The sequence below is a fragment of the Sceloporus occidentalis genome, unplaced genomic scaffold (assembly GCF_023333645.1).
Source record: "Sceloporus occidentalis isolate IW3139 unplaced genomic scaffold, rSceOcc1.0.p SCAF_4, whole genome shotgun sequence".
Classification (NCBI taxonomy): Eukaryota; Metazoa; Chordata; class Lepidosauria; order Squamata; family Phrynosomatidae; genus Sceloporus; species Sceloporus occidentalis.
Genome location: NW_028316984.1, coordinates 140,878,336 through 140,895,556, shown reverse-complemented (window position 1 = coordinate 140,895,556; position 17,221 = coordinate 140,878,336).

Genomic DNA, 17,221 nt, shown 5'->3' with positions numbered 1-17,221 from the left:
GAGCCCAAATATATTTTCTCTTATATTTGGTGTTCATCAACTATTTCAATACTTGATAAGTTGATTTAACAGAAGGATTTAAATCCAGTTGAATGAACAGGTGAATTTCTGAGGTACAGTGAGCCATTAAGAAGCAATTTAATTTTAAATCAGTTTCACAATAACAAAATCCCAAATGTTACCAATTTTCACATGCACATAGACATAAAGTTTGGGTGTAGTTTTTTCTTAAAGCCAGCAAGAAACCTGTTAGTGAAAGACAAGTCAGCAGGGGAGAGTGGGAAAGACTGATGGGAGGATGGGGAAGCTGCAAACACTTTTAAACTTTGGAACAGTGGGATTTCATCTCTGCCTAAAGTGTTTGAAGACACAGTTCTTGCTCTTAGACTGTTAGATGGAATTGTGTCTGCAATAAAACATGCTTTTGCATGAATCACACAGATCTGGCTCTTGGATTGGAGTGAGGAATCGGTGCATGTCATTTAACATTGCTTTACACACAATTGCCCTGCTAAGTATTTGAATGCAGAACTTGTTTCTGTGCTGAACTGGAGCATTAAGACAAACTGTTCAGAAAGCTTCATTAGAAAAGCAGATCAGCAATAGAGCAGACTGCCAGGGACAATAATATTGTCATTCAACAAAACTGTAGTGCAGAGGTTTGAGTGTTAGACTATGACTCTGGAAACCAGGTTCAATTTCCCATTCAGCCATGAAACCCACTGGGTGACCTTGGGCAAGTCACATGTCTACTCCTGAGGAGTAGATATATTTCTACCAATAAAAAGTTATTTGTTTTACAATTGTGTGTTCATATTGACCTTAGCTGAGAAAGTGGCAGGGCTTGAAAAGCTCCCAGAAGGGACCCAAGTATGGCTGCTTCTTTTTACCATGTATCACTCTAAGTACTATCTTCCTGTTGGATGGTCCAGAACAAATGAATTTTAGGAGTCTGAAACCTGTTCCTATTGGTAGGGGGTGGTGGAGCAAGCTTGAAGAGGGGTCTCATGGCTCCACTAGGGCCAATCTGGCCACAACTGGAAATCTAACCCAATTGGATATATCAGACCATGTGGGTCCGAGGGGTCTGCAAGTGTTCCTATTGGTCCAAGGAGGGGCCACATAACCCCACTGATGCCACTTGGACCACACATTGGAAATGTATACAACTGGATGTTTCGGACCACATTGGTCAGATACCAGTTCCTATTGGTTGGGGTGGAGGTGTGGGTTTAGGGATCAGTCACATGGTTGATACCGGATATCCTGCACTAACAGGATGTCACTCCTTAACAGAATGTCCCACCTCCTAGCACTTCCAGAGGAGGGACCAAGTCTGTTTGACAGCTGATGATCATTTTGGCATGAGCTATACCCCTCTACTACTAATGGCAAACCACTAAATCCAAATCTGCACATGCATTGTGGTTTTAAGTTGTTTTAAAGTTGTCTTGAACTATGTTAACTCTTTAAAAAACTAACTGCTTTTTAAACTATTCTTACTGTTTTATATTGTTTACATTGGTTAAACTGATTTAATTGTATGATGCCCTTAGATTGTAGGATATAGGGTAGGATGAACATGCATTTACATATGCACGGATGCACACAATGGAAACCCATTATGTCCTCCTTGGACATAACAGATCTTTCCATCATCCAAGGATCACCCAGAGGAGGTGAATGCAGAAGGTTATCTGGCTCTTCCCAGTTTGCTGCTAACTGCTGGGTTGGCCTGCAGCAAGACACAGGAGAAAAGATTACTCCATCCAATCTGCTGAGGTTGCTCATCCCTGTTCTAATCCATGGGCAACAGTGGCTGTCAAGATAATCTTCTGCATTCACCTCCCCCGGGTGATCCTGTGATGATAGAAAGATTTGTTATGCCCAAGTAAAAATAAAAGTAACAAATATGTTTCCATGAGCTGAGATTGACATTTACTATATCCAAAACTATACTAGTTTTTTTTTTAAAGTCTTGTGTATTTTAGAACATGGTAAATGTCATTTTCAGCCCAAGGAAGTACATTCACAGGGCAGACTTAACCCTCCCCCTGCCCTTGTGGATATGAAGGAAAGGACTGATGTGGTATCATAGACAAGAGATGGATAATAAGCCATCGAGTATGAACATGGGCAAATCACCTAAGTTCATAGAGTTAATATGAGGATATAAGAGGAGAGCAGCATGCATATAGACCCAGATCATTTGCAGGAAAAGCATAATGCCAATGCAGTCATTCAACCAAGGGCAGTAAGTTATTAGTGCACCTTTAAAAGTCATTATAAATAAGGAAATGCATAACATGTTTCCATGCATCTCTGAGCACATGGATTGTGTGTGTATCCAGATGACAATTATAACTGTAACTGTGATATAGATTACAGTTTTGTTTTTTTACAAGAATTGTGTGTTGTTGTTTTTAGTTTTGGCCCACTGCATAAGGTTGTGTGTGCCAACATCTTTTCTATCTTCCTCACCTTCAGAATCTGCTCCTGAGCTAAGCCTCACCTGCCCAGCTAACCTGGGCTGTTACTTTTGGCTCAAATACAGTAGTAGTACTCTGCATCTTAAAGTTCCAAGTCATTTCCTTAGAAGCAGACCTGGTTGATGTACCAGAGCAAAAGAAGTCCTGGTGGAAGAAAGGAGAGAGGGAGGAAACTTGCCTTTCATTTTAACTTTTTCCTCTTCTGCCTCCCCTCCCCATTTTTCTAGCATTAGGGCCACAAGATTAGAGCACCCATTTTTCTATATTTCAGGAGAAAAATATAGTTCTGTTTTCAGTGCTATAACTAGCACTCTATTGTTCTGTTTCCAGTGCTATAACACCTCCATCAAACAAGTTGTAGCCTCCAAAATTAACTTTTCCACACCTTACAAACAGGACATAACCTACAAACAGCAACTGCACTTCCCTGTATCTGGCATAATGTAATAAACCAAGATGTCACCTCTTTTCAGGTGACTATATGGGGGCTTTCAGAAGCTTGTCCAAATTCCCACAGTGAGAAAACTGGCAAAAGAACTCAGGGGGAACTTTTTTTTAATGTAACCCTGTACTCAGACATTTAGAAATATGTCCTCCCAGTGTCCATTGTTAGATAATTTGGTCAAAATTAACACTTCAGGCAATTGTTTTTCAAGTGATTGGGGCTTTGTAAGGAAAAATAGCTTGCCTGTAATTATCTTAACAATGAAAACGAAAATTCACATTCTCCTGGTCATCACTTTCCCCTCTCAGCTATAGTGATAATCAAAATAATGAGATAAATAGTTTGGGGGCCATTCTTGAGAAAATGAGTAAAAAACATCCTAAGAAAATGGATAAGAAACAGATTTTTATCAAAGTTAATGTTTAGCGACTACAACTTCCAGAATGTTACAGTCCTCATGTTAGCTGTATGAGATACAGGAAGTTGTAATTTAAAAAGTAACAGAACTGAACAAGGTTATATTCTGTACACAGAAACACAGCCGTGTTAGTCTGGAATATCAGTATGCAAAGGACTCTTGTAGCACCTTTGAGACTGTGTGAAAAAATTCGTACCATAAGCTGTTGTAGACTTGGGGGTCATTCACACTTATTTTTTGGAATGAAGAGAGTTCACATCTCTGTGCCGATTCAGAACCGAATTTACCACAACTGAATTTCTCCATGCCATTTTAACCCTGTTGCCGTTCACATTTGCCATAACTTCTATTTAAAATGGAGGCGCCTCTCTTTCCAGGAACGATGCAGTGCAATCCAAATTGCTCCGGTAGTGTAGTCACACTACTGAAGATGCACATCGTTGTGGCTCTTTAAAAAAGAACCACTAAGGGGTCCAGTGCTATATGAACCAGTTTAAGTGGGCTTTTTGGTTAAGCCCCCCCTTTCAAACTGCATTGAGTGCTGTAGGGGCAAGTGTGAACTTCACAGAAGTTTCCATTATTTCTATTGTGTGAATGGGCCCAGGTTTACTTCCTCAGATGCATAGAGTGAACTGGTGCCCAGAAAGAACCTTTATAATCAGGCTGTATGAATAGAAATACAAAAAGTGTGAGTATGGGGATGAGGCTATAAGTTGAATTATAATGATAGTCCGTTGAGGGACAAAGGCGGGATGAAAGATGTAGCCTAAGGCCAGGTTGGGTGGAAGGCCATATGAATGGTGGAGGGAGTTTTGGAATATGGTGTATGTAGGCTGGGAACCAGAAAGGCAATATATTGAACTGGCGAAGAGTGCCCTCATGAGGCTGGTGTGTTAATCAGTGTTATAATATGTGTCCGGAATGCTGCCAACACACACTCACATGGCTGATAAAAGCCTGTTTGGCAAAAGGTAAACACGCTGAGCTGCCAAGAAGCAGTTCCTCCAGCAACAATGCCAAACGAAGTCCAAAGAGAGTATGCTACAAGCCAGTCTAAAGTTCAGGATTACAGAGAGCAATACTACCAGTCCAGTCCGAGGTCAAGAATACCAGAGGTCAACAAGTCCAGTTCAAGGTCAAGAATTCAAAGGCAGTCAAAGGTCTAGAAGGCAAGGAGTCAGATCCAGCAGCATTCACTTAATAAGAACAAATAGTCTCTGACAAGAGCTCAGCATCTGCCAGATGTCTTATATCTAGCTCCCTTATCACAGCTGCTGATTGCCTAATGAGCGTTTCTCAGCAAGTCTCTTGGAACACCGAAGGTATGACTTTTCTGATCACCTCTGGCTGAAGGTAAGAACCTCAATGCTCTGCTGCTCTATGTCTCCCAAGTCTGGCACCTACTGGAGAAGGCTGGGCTGCTGAGCCTCAGGCTCCACTGGAGGAGAGCCCACAGAGCTAGAGTCTGGCTGAGCCAAATCCACTGGGACCTGGCAGGGCAGAACTGGGGCCTGGCACAGCTTCAGGTTCCTCCTGTACCTGAGGAGCCAAGTCCTCCAAGTCATCCTCTGAGTCCTCCTCATGGCTGGCCATGACAATATGTGTAGTGTGCTAGGAAGCCATTGTCTCTGTTCAACCCACTGTTGATGGACTGGAGTTTGTGGATATATTCCAATTCATTTCATTCTCTTTCCATACACTCAGTATAGTGAGCTATTGGTAGTAATTGGTACACAGAGACACTTTTTCCTGAAACATCAAAAGGTTCCTGGCTTTCAGTATATCCCTTCCCAAATTCCATAAGAACACCCTTAAAAAAACAACAACAGAGACCGTAAATATTGGATGCAGTTGTGTCCACAGATCTCAGGAGGCTTTAAAATTTAGAGGCAACTTCCACCGACCAAAAAAATGACCTCACCAGAAAGGAATAAAGGACTCTTGTAAAGGTCAATTATAAATGGGTTTCCATTCAGAGCCTTTCCTATCTTTTCCAGCATGCTTACTTATAGAAGAGAAAGCCAGTGCATATTTCTATGCTTAATTCACTTTACATTTTAATCCTTATAGCTGACCTTTAGCTGAATGCATATTTAGGCAGAGTGGACCAACTCTCCCCCACAAAACCTGACAGTAATTTAAGCATCAGCAATCCGCTATTACCAGTAGAGCTTGAAATAAAACATTTTTTTCTTCACCTGCCAATTCAGCTTCTGAATCCCAGCATAACACGATGGCCATACTAACTGTGTGTGCGTCATTGACACACTGGGTAGAATACTTTAAACCTATTAAAGATTCCTTGCAGCTCCAATGTGAAAGCCTTGAGTACTGGTACATGTGTGGGTTTGAGAACTGAGCAGTTACCTTGTGAAAAGTAGCAACTCTATCACCTCCAGGATTGCATTTTAAATTTTCACTAGATTATTTTATAAAAAGCCTTTTTCAAATTCCCACTTAATTCATCATTATCCGCTGCCACTCCTTTCAACACATGCCTTTCAAATCTTCTCCAAATGTTATTCTAAACTAAAAATCTGTATCTTTTAAGAGGTTTTCTTTTCCTTTCTTTTTTTACACATTCATACCTTCACAAAGAGGAAAGCATATTAACTAAAAAAGTCTGCAAAAATGGAAAAGAGGGTGAGTAGATGTGTGCAGAAAAAAATAAGGGGACTGGATGGACTGGATGATTATCAGGTACTCCACTATTAAAGTGGCTAGACTGCCATCCTCCTTGCTTTCCTTCTGTAGGCAGTTGAAGACTTTTTTGGACACCAACTGCTTGTGGGGAAAGAGCTTTTAATAATGTGTTATATTGTCTATTTTTTATTGTTGCTTTTTAATGGTCATATTTTAAGAATTGAATGGATAATTTAACTTTTGTATGTGGGATGTGAATTTATATTTGTATCTGCTTTAACCTTTAAGTTTGGGGGAAAGGACAGAGCAATCAGCAAACCCATTCAGCTCTTTCTTTCTTCCTTTCTTTCTTTGCAGCATTAACCTGTGTCTTACATATGCCTGAGTCTACACTCCTTTTCCCATGGGAAATTTCCCTATATTCCAAGGTCATCGTGACCTCTCAAACATGCTTGGCTCCAGATATGAAAATATGAAGAATTCAAATGTAACACAGGGTATGCAGGGTACACTAACAGAGTAGTTTAGGTAAGAGATGACCTGGACATGATTGAGAGTTTTTGCCATGGGAGAAGTGAAGAAGGGCCATATTTTGCACTGTTGGTAAAGCAGGTGGTAAGATCCACATATGGCATGTTGCCACAGAATGCCCACCAAAACACCATGGACTTATCAAACCCCTCAGCAGACCTCTCACCTCCAGTATTTTTAATGGCCAGTTAGAGGGTACAATATAACACTTTGCCATCCATTCAAGTCAATTGTCAATTATTCTTAAACCAGCCATGATATTTTGGTGAACGAAGCAGAAAATCCTATTCCTGACAATAAATATACAATAATACCAAACAGATAATTTGAAATTTGCTACCAATTTACTGCCCTTTTGTGGTACCCAAAATCTACTGCCTAAAATGGTTGCTTCACCTTGCCTAAGGGTAGGACCAGCCTCAATTTCAGGCAAGATCTCTACTCAGGGATGCATGAGAAGGAGCAAAACACACCCTTTGCCTGAGCTACGTGCATGACCTCATCAACAGGGCAGCAGTTCAATCACTTTGTAGGATGTTGCAAGAGCTTTTACCACCAGTCGTGGGCTCCATATCTTCCACTTCATTGGTGAATACAAGACAAGTAAGGAAGTGACAAAGCAGCATTTCATGCTACCTGAAAAACATTTCACAATCTACAGTTGTAACATACTGACTTGAGTAGCTTGTCTTTGGTGGCTGCTGGCAGGAAAGTCAGCCTGATTTAGCAAGACAGGAAAGGAGCTTGGGCTAGAGGCAGAAATACCAGAAGTTTCTTTTAGCAGGTAATATACTTCAGAGCTTTTTTTTTTTTTAAATGCAAGCTGTAACAAATTGTTTGACTTATATATCGTGCTTTATCTTAGGCTGTCAACTGAATATCCATACACGCCGGCAGCATTTGAACCCCTAAAATGGTATAGTCCCAATCCCAATGTGAATGGAAACAAGATGAAATTTCTGTTAACCTGTCTCCTGGTTAACTATCAAGTCCGCTTGTGACATATACAGAAGTCATAGAATCATAGACTTATAGAATTGGAAGAGACTGCAAGGACCATCCAGTCCAACCCCCTGCCATGCAGGAAGTCCAAATCAAAGCATCCCCGACAGATGGCCATCTAGCCTCTGTTTAAAGACCTCCAAGGAGGGAGACTCTACTACACTCCAAGGGACAGCCCTTACTGTCAGGAAGTTCCTACTAATGTTGAGGTGGAATCTCTTTTGCTGTAGCTTGCATTTATTGCTCCGGGTCCTAGTCTCTGGAGCAGCAGAATACATGTTTTCTCCCTCCTTAATATGACATCCCTTCAAATTTTTAAACAGGGCTATCATATCACCTCTTAATCTTCTCTTCTCCAGGCTGAACATCCCCAGCTCCCTAAGTTGTTCCTCATAGGGCATGGTTTCCAGACCCTTCACCATTTTAGTCACTCTCTTTTGAACATGCTCCAGTTCAGTGTGCAATTCTGATAAAGTGAGCTGGAGTCCATACAAACTTATGCCAAATAAAACATGCTAATCTTCAGGGTGCCAGTTGACTCTTCAACATAGTCCCTTCTCCTGGAAATATCCAAGTGAGGAATTTTTTTCCCAACCAAATCTTCTAGTTGGTAATTTACACTGAACTGATTTGCAAACTAAGGCCAGTTCTACCACTAGGGATATCCAGGGGTAGCCTTGTTGGCCATCCAAAATCCAAAATCCAGTAACATCCCAAATCCATATTAGAGTGATACCTTTACTGGCCAAACAAAATGTATAAAATACATCATGGAAGTTTTCAAAGCTTCCCGGGCTTCTTCATCAGACAAAGATGTTAAAAATCATATAGGAGAAAGAAAAATATGACAATGTTAGAGTCACAGGCCTCCACACTCCCTAGAGACTTTGGGGCACCTGGGAGCAATTTATTTTATTTTTTGTGTTGTGGGTGCAGTCCTCCAAGATATCCTGATGGGTAGAGTGCCCTCCTAGCTTCCCACAGTTGCCCACTCTGCGGTAACTGTAATTTATAAAGAAAATGAAAAACTTCTCTGCCAAGTTGGAGCAATGGTTAATTTCCAAGTAAGTTCCCAAGTTCCATCCTGTAGAGGGGAACCATTATAGCATGACCACAAGTCTTCCCAGAAACATCTGGTTGATCATGTTAGATAGCAAAGTGCTAGACTTGGCAGATTTCTTGTCTGATCTGGCCAGTCTTTTCTCTTCTTAAGTGCTTAGGCTATACATAATAGTATTCTCACTCAAAAATGTAGGTTATATATCGAGTTATGCAAGTTTGAAGCATTACAGATTAACTGCAATTGGAATCAGCCATTTTATTCCTGGCATAAAGGAGAGATACACATGATCCACTAATTTCATTAATTAATAGCCCACTCTGCATGACTTGGCCTGTATAACTTCCCCAGACATAACTGAATGTTTTTTTTTAATTTTAATTTCTTTATTCACAAAGCCAATAAACATGAATAGACCAATCAAACCCACAAAACAAAACAACCAAAGAAATACAAAACAACTAATACACAGGAATTAAAATTTGACTTCCTTCTTCCCTCTATCAGCTTTCTAAGTTAATATATAATTTCTCCTCTCTATTCTTCATCTACACTTCATTTTTAACTTCTCATTACAGTAACAAGAACTATTAACTTTTCTTTCATAATCACAAATTATAATAAAAATAATATGAACTAAAATACCTTGTATTTTAAATCCTGCACAACAGATATCTCCTCTTTGCTGATTAATATACTCTATAAATGGATTCCACGTTTTCTTAAACATTACCACTGAATTATTTCTTACCAAGTCTGACAGTTTATCTAAAGAGGCCAATTCCATAACCTTTTCTAACCAATCTAAGTATGTTGGTATTTCGTTGGTTTTCCACTTTCTTGCAAAGAACTAAATACTTATAAATCACATTGATTTCCATGAAGCATAGGACTCATTCACACAGCTGTTTTTGACTTCTTAAAAGTGACGCTAGTGAGACTGATGAAGCGTATTAGCTATATTCTTTACAAGTATTTTTTTAAAGTGTCTGTGTGGTTAGTATTTGAAAATTAATCCTTATTCACTGCCAGTGAGGGCTGCACAATTGAGCTAGTTGAATCTGAAATAAGGGAACAAATTAAGCTGATTCAAATTAGCCTGACTTGGTTTTGGATCAAACTGGCAGGTTGTCTTGCAACAATGTGCAATGGCACCACATGTGTAACTTCACTTTTGTAACCTTTAACTGTGTATGGCCATGATGTATTTGTCAAAGATGCTGCCTAATGGTGTAAGGCAGGGGTAGGCAACCTGCGGCCCGCGGGCCGGATGCGGCCCGGCGAGGCCTTGGGACCTGCCCCAGCCCGGTCCTGCCGCCAATTGCCGCCGGGGCCTTTGGCCTCTCGCGCGCGGGGGCAATTGTCTATAGACACCTCAGAAACATGCATTTATATTAACATTTTTTTTTAAAAAATCAGCAAATTTTTTTGCGTGTCCTCCACTTTTTTAAAAAAAGTGTCCACCATTTGAAAATGTTGTCCTACATTTGTCCCGGTTTATTTATTTATTTAATTTTTAAAAAATTATTTAATTATTTATTTTTTGGCTTCGGCCCCCCAGTTGTCTGAGGGACAGCAACCCGGCTCCCGGCTCAAAAAGGTTGCCTACCCCTGGTGTAAGGGAATTTATGCATGAATAAGATGCCAATGAAATTCCAGCTAGTGAATAACCTTTTAGGTACTGAAGTGGGGAAGAGGTTTCTTTTAAGAAGTTAACTTTCCAAGCACTGGTGTGAGCATCTGGGAGATATCAATGCTACATCTCCTTCCTGCACCAGCATCCAGAAACTGGGTTAACTCTTGCATTGGAAGTTGGTCCATGACATCCCATTCCCTGTTCTGACTTTTTCTCAGCAGTGCATGAAAGTGGAGGCCTACTCCAGATCCCACCATCAAGGTTAAACTAGAGCTGAGTATCAGAGGGCTTGGGAGTCATTGTCTAATGAAACAATATGAATGCCAAATGGCATTGATTGCCTATCTGTCTCATCTTGTCAAGTCATCTGGATTGCAAGTCAGAGAAACCTGTTTATCATTACAGAAAGAGTCTTTGGCACGGGCTGCAAATGGTTTCCACACATGAGCCTTGCAGGAGAAAAATTAGCATCCAGAAATCTTCTCCGTGTGTGCAAAGTGCTCCTGTATACACCTCAGCTTGCAGGAGGCTTTGTGACTTCGCAGGCACGTACACATGCGGGCAATCACAAGAGATTTATTGTCTGTGGCACATAAAGCTTTCTCTAGCACACCCCTGCTTGCGTGTTATTGCAGAGATTCTACCAGCAAGGAGTAAGGACATAACAAATTTACAGTGTTAAGAGCAGGGGTAGGCAACCTTTTTGAGCCGGGGGCCGGGTTGCTGTCCCTCAGACAACTGGGGGGCCGAAGCCAAAAAATAAATAATTAAATAATTTTTTAAAAAATTAAATATATAAATAAACCAGGACAAATGTAGGACAAAATTTTCAAATGGAAGACACTTTTTTTAAAAAAAATGGAGGACACGTGAAAAAATTTGCTGATTTTTTTAAAAAATGTTAATATAAATACATGTTTCTGAGGCTTCTATAGACAATTGCCCCCCAAAGGCCTCGGCGGCAATCGGCGGCAGGACTGGGCTGGGGCCGGTCCCAAGGCCTCGCTGGGCCGCATCCGGCCCACGGGCCGCAGGTTGCCTACCCCTGGTTAAGAGAGTATATTTTGATTTCTCAGTGCTGCAGAGAATGTAGCTTGCAAAATATGGCAAAGGGCATTAAAGGTGGAGTCAGAACCAGAGAGGGGAGGCAGGGCACCCTTCAACCATGTACAGAAGAGAAGCCTTGAAAAAGGGGAAGGCTTCCATGGATAACCTTTAGATCTATTTACTATCTTGCTGATGCAAGCATCAAAGGCCAGGACTTTGCCTGATCACCAGTGCCTTTAACGCAACCATGCCCAACCTCAGCCTCAACTACAATCCTTTTTATTCATGGCCACTGGGCATGTTGACAGAGGATTTTAGGAGTTGCAGTACCTCAGCACTGAGTGTTTTACTGCTTTACTTCTTGCAGTTGGCCAGTTAACAAACCATTAGTAGGGATTTGACTAGAGCTAACAGCTTCTGACACAGGCTCCAACTGTCTCAATTTGGCAGGGGCTATCCTGGATGTTCCAGTTTTTCTCTCTTGCTTCAACTTTCCCTTTTTGTCTTCAGCTCACTGTTACTTCCATTTCTGCAAAGACTGAAATTTGCACTCAACTCAGTGGAGGGAGAGGGGATAAGGGAGGAGAATCTTGTCCTTCCCAGTAGGCTTAGGCAAAAGCAAACTGTGGTAGTCTTTCCTATGCTGTGTATTCTTCCTCATTCCTAACGTTTGCTATCTTGACCACCCTCTCTTATTGCTTGGCTATATGGGTCTTGGCTTTCATATGCAAAACATTGGAGAATATATTATTATTATTATTATTATTATTATTATTATTATGATTATGATTATGATTATGATTATGATTATTATATTCTATTTTTAGGCTGCTTTTCTTTAAAAGTAAGTGTACAATTTTTAAAACTTAACAAAAAGACTTTAGCTTAAGCAGAATTATCTTTCCTGAAAGCAGAACATACTGCTTTAAAACGTTACAGACCATTAACAAACTAGCAATGAAGAGATCCCTGAATTAGTTTACAGATGCCTGGATGTTTATACCTTTGAAGATTTATGACCAGTGTTACAATTATCTTTCTCACTAAAACATTTCACTGGTCCCACCTACCTCTCACTTCTGTGATTTTGCATATATGCCTGACATCTAAATACTGCACTCCACAAATGCATTTTGAGGAAGTGGGTTGTAATCCATGGAAGCTCTTGGTAAAATACAATGGTTGCACAGGATTTTTCCCTTCCTGGTCTTCCTTTCCTTTCCTTTGCACTTACATACCATCTTTGTGGGTCTTTTTAATGTTTCTATGGCTGAAGCAATCACTACAGGTCTCCTGTGAAAAAAGCAGCCCTCTCTGCTGGATGGAATAGAAGTCACATTTGGCAGCTGGTTTAACAGGGATTGTGGATTCATGCTAACAGCACAATACAACAAACTTATGCAAAGCAGACTGTTCTCTCTGCTTACCAGAATCATCTCTGCTACTTTCCTCAGCCCACATAAAATGTGGATACTAGCTTGAGAATCACAGGGCTGTGATTAGTAAAAAGTGTGATTGTTTCTAGGATGGGGGTGGAAAGTAAGGGAAGAAAATAAGATTCAAGAAGCAGTTGGCATTGAGCTGTTCAGTGAATTACTTACTTAAATCAGGAAGACTCTTAAATTGATTTATAACCAGGTCAGTGGTTGGTTTGAGCCAGGATTTCTCAGTTCCTCACTCTCTAGCACAACACAAAGTCTCCAGCTAGATTTCTAAGAGTTTTTATGACATGATTCACCCATTTAACATTTGGAGCTCAATCTTTAAATTTGAGAAATTTAATATAACCCCATTCCTTTTAAACATCTGGATGCTTTCATTGGAGACAAAACAGAAGGGCAATCATTTATTGTCTCACATAAGGAGAAGAAAACAGATCTTTGCATGCAAGTTATTAGTAAAATATGTTAATGCAAAACATTCAAAATCAAAACACAACTTCTTAGGCTGGAAATTCAGGCTACATTTATTAACAAGAGCCTTAAGCGAGGAGAGACAAAGTTAGATGAGAAAGCAAGACAGAACAATTTACAGTTAACCCTACAGCCAGAAGATACCGGAAACCCTTCATCCTCCTGACTTCAACATTACAGCAGGCAGTCAGAACCAGAAAAAAAGAAGGGGATGATGCCAGTGTCTCAGCACAATAGTACACTTCAGTTGTTCCCCATTTATTCCAAGGCCCATCTACACATGGGCAGGCCTTGCAACTGCAGGAAAAATATAAATTACTAGTCTGATAAAACTCAATGGCACTCTTTATGCCCATCATCTGGATAAGGTTTGTTTATGGTAAGACATCCTGCCTCAGAGAGGTGTCTTCCAGAGCTTAAGGCTGGCCAAGACATTTTGTTACCTGAAGTGACACAATCCCACCCCATCCCACATATAGAAGATAGCAGACTGGTGGTTTCATTTTCCCCCCCACTAGAAATGGGTTACTGGTCTGTGCGGAATTTCACAAAGTTACATGTTTGGAATACAACTCTCTCAACTCCCAGGGAGGACCACCAGAGGATATACTGGCTCAAGGATTTGTGGGGTTATGATCCAAAAACGTATGATTTCCAAACTTATCCTCTGCCATGTCTGAGGTGGCAGGTTAGTTTAAAGGACCCAGAACAGTTATGTAATACAGTATGTACAACTCTTTCTTGCATCAACCAGAAACAGTGAGGGACTTTGGGAGGAGCAGCCAGGCAGGAGGTAAACATTGCTGCTGCATATCATCTGCTGCCTTATCTGTCTCATAAAGTTGGTAATCATTATCATTATCTTTCAAAAAAAGGAGTGCTCCCAACAAGTTTCAGAGGGATAGCCATGTTATTCTGTTCAGCACAAAGTTTGGATATTTAGCTCTTCAAAGTAATTTTTTGATGTTGGGGGACTTGCATATGTGGCAGGCAGAGCAAAATAAATAGATACCAACTGTTTTAAGCTGCCAGTTGGTATCTATCACTGCTCTCCTTTGCTGGAGATCACCAACAATCACCAACAATCCTCCCAATTACATTTCAGATAAAGGACCTTTGATGCATATACTGGTTCAGTGAAAGGACAAAATGGCATTAAAACAAGTGAACATCAAGGGAATTTAGACTCACAGCCTGAAATTAATTACAGATATTCTGAGGAAAATCTTGGAACAGTGTGTAGCTGTTGCACACACAAAGAAAGCTTGAATGTAGCATACTCCTAAGACTAGGAATCACAGCCTTACAAGGAAATACAATGCATGGCTTACTCTGATGATAATTCCACTGTGTTTAATGGGGCTTACTCACAAGAAAATGCATGCACAGAATTGCAGCATCAAGTTACATTTGCAAGGATTGTTACTGCCATCTGCTGGGGGATTTCAGATTTATCCCAGAAACAAAAACTATACTATTTCAAATGTAAAAGCATATACCAAAGGTGAAATAGAAACTATTTTAATTGTAAAATAAATAAAAAGTGCAAGAACAGTTTTAAACTCTGTAGAGCCTTCTTAGTCATTTGGACATTAAAAATAGTTGCCTATATTACTTTTGAATATTTAAACCTCATTTTAGATTTAACCGAGTTCCTTTGCCAAAAATACATTTCCTTTCCCACCAGGATTAGGCAAGCAAATCCATACTAAAAATATCATCAGTGAGGGTTTCCATTTCCCCCAGTTCAGCAAAATGTAGCTTCATCAATAATAATAAATAATAATAATGCAAAACAGGAGATGATTTATTTTGGTGAGTTAGTGTGAAGTTCTGTTTTGGACACTGCTCATGGCAAATTATTTACGTCCTGGCTCATTTCTGCTTCACCAACCTACATAAACAAGTGTGTGTGTGTTATTGAGTACCTGGTCAATAAATGAACTACAACAATGGGATATATTGTAGGTAATTTAGAAATGTAGAGATAATGCTCAGGATTCTGTGGACTGTATCTTGTATCATGTCTCCCTTACAAATCCCCCCCCCCCCAAAGACTTGTGGAACATTCTTTACTCCCAAAATCCTTTTCTGTAACAAAGTGAAGCATGGGACCAGTATGATATAGTTCTTTGAGTGCTGGTCTAGGACCCTGGAAGACAAGGATCAGCCATGAAAACCCTGTGGATGACTTTAGGCAAGTGATATTTTTGCAGCCTTTGTGCCTTAAAGTTCTCCGATGCATAGTGACTCTGGAGTTTATCAGACAAGGGAAATTCTGAACGCAATCATGGGGTTTAACATTATTGTGTGATAACCCACTACACACAAATTTGGGCAATGGGAAGTCAGTTCGAACACAATCATGTGATTTCACATTATTGCATGATAGACTGCCACACACAAATTCGGGCAATGGGTATGCTATTTTCAGGCAATGGGAAGCCAGTTCGAACGCAATGCAAATTCACGTAATTGCGCTAAACTAGCAACTTTAAGTGAATGCGTTCTGGCCCCACTTTCTTTTCATTCAAATTTAAGATAAATTGCTCCCATTTGATAAACTCCTCTATCTAAGGCTTGCTTTTCCTTGGTGAGATTTACTCAGGTGTTTGCCATCACATTCTATTTGCTCCCAGCCTTAGAGGAAGGCAATAGAAAACCTAATCTAAATAAATCTTGTAAACAAACAATCAGAAAACAGAAAAACAAAGGTAAGAATAAAAACAAACAGAAAACCACTCCACTGTAGGGTTGACTTGAAGGTACATCACAATAAAACAAAGTCAAAGTACATATATTTCATTGTATCATATGTATTTCCCCAAAGGCTGCATCGCCTTACCCCAATACTGTTGTTTCTGGTTACCCAGCTTTTGTAAAATCCCCCCCCCCCCAACTAATCATATTTGTGGGCAGTAAGAGCTTTGAGCTAAAATATGATAGTATTTTTGATCTTTTGTGTCTGGTCCTGCAACTTCACTGAAATGGAGGGGTGAACCAGAAACTTTTCTGAATTTGGTCCTTAGATCAAAGGTTCCTTGCCTTTCCTTTATAGCAGAGGTGAGGATCATGCAATCCCCACATAATTGCAACACCCAGCATTCCTCAACCTTGGCAAAGGTGACTAGGGTCGCTGGGACTTGCTGCCCAACTATATCTGAGGGCTGCATTATTCCCACCCCTGCAGTCCAAGGCTTATTAATTCTATTATTTCTAAAATGTCATGTATGTGACTCAAGGGACCTGTGGCTCCCCAGATGTTGTAGATCTTTATCTCTCTCATAAAGCTTGACAATTGGTCATGCTGCCAATGGAATATGGAGTCCAGGAACACAGGCTCCCGGTCTCTGAAGCAGATGTTGTGGTATCACTATTATGATTACTATTAATTTTTTGTATTCCATTTGTAATGGATCATTATGACTATACTGGTGTGCAAAAGTATTTCAGGCCTTTGGGGCCAGTACCTAAAACATTGCTGTATTTCCAGTATATAGCCAATGCCCAAGCACCTTACCAAGAAATGTGCCACACTCTTGTCAGTGTTCTTCAGTAGGTTGAACAGCCATATTACATGTTAATTGTATATCCATTTTTAAATTCTTTCCATTTAAAAATATTTTAAGGTGAGGAAAAATTAATGGGATAAAATCAGGCTGCATCCAAATGACAAAAAGTTTTATTTGTACCTATCAGATAAGAATGTGAACCTGGGAGCTATCAGATAAGAATGTGAACCTGGGAGGTCCAGATCTCAAATCCTGTCTCACCCACAAACTCACTAGGTGGCCATAGGCAAGCCATTATTCACTCTTGTGTGTTTTGAAGAACACACCCTGCACTGCAATATGAGATGAGAATACTGACTCACCCATAAGGAGTGGCTACTATCGTTACTGAGATATTAACATGTTGTCTTTTGAACATCTGGAATGTGCTGAGACATACATCATGTTGTATCATCATGTTGTGCATGTGGAAGATCCCAGGTTCAGTCTCCCAACAACATCAGGTTTCTAAGTAGCTCCTGTTAG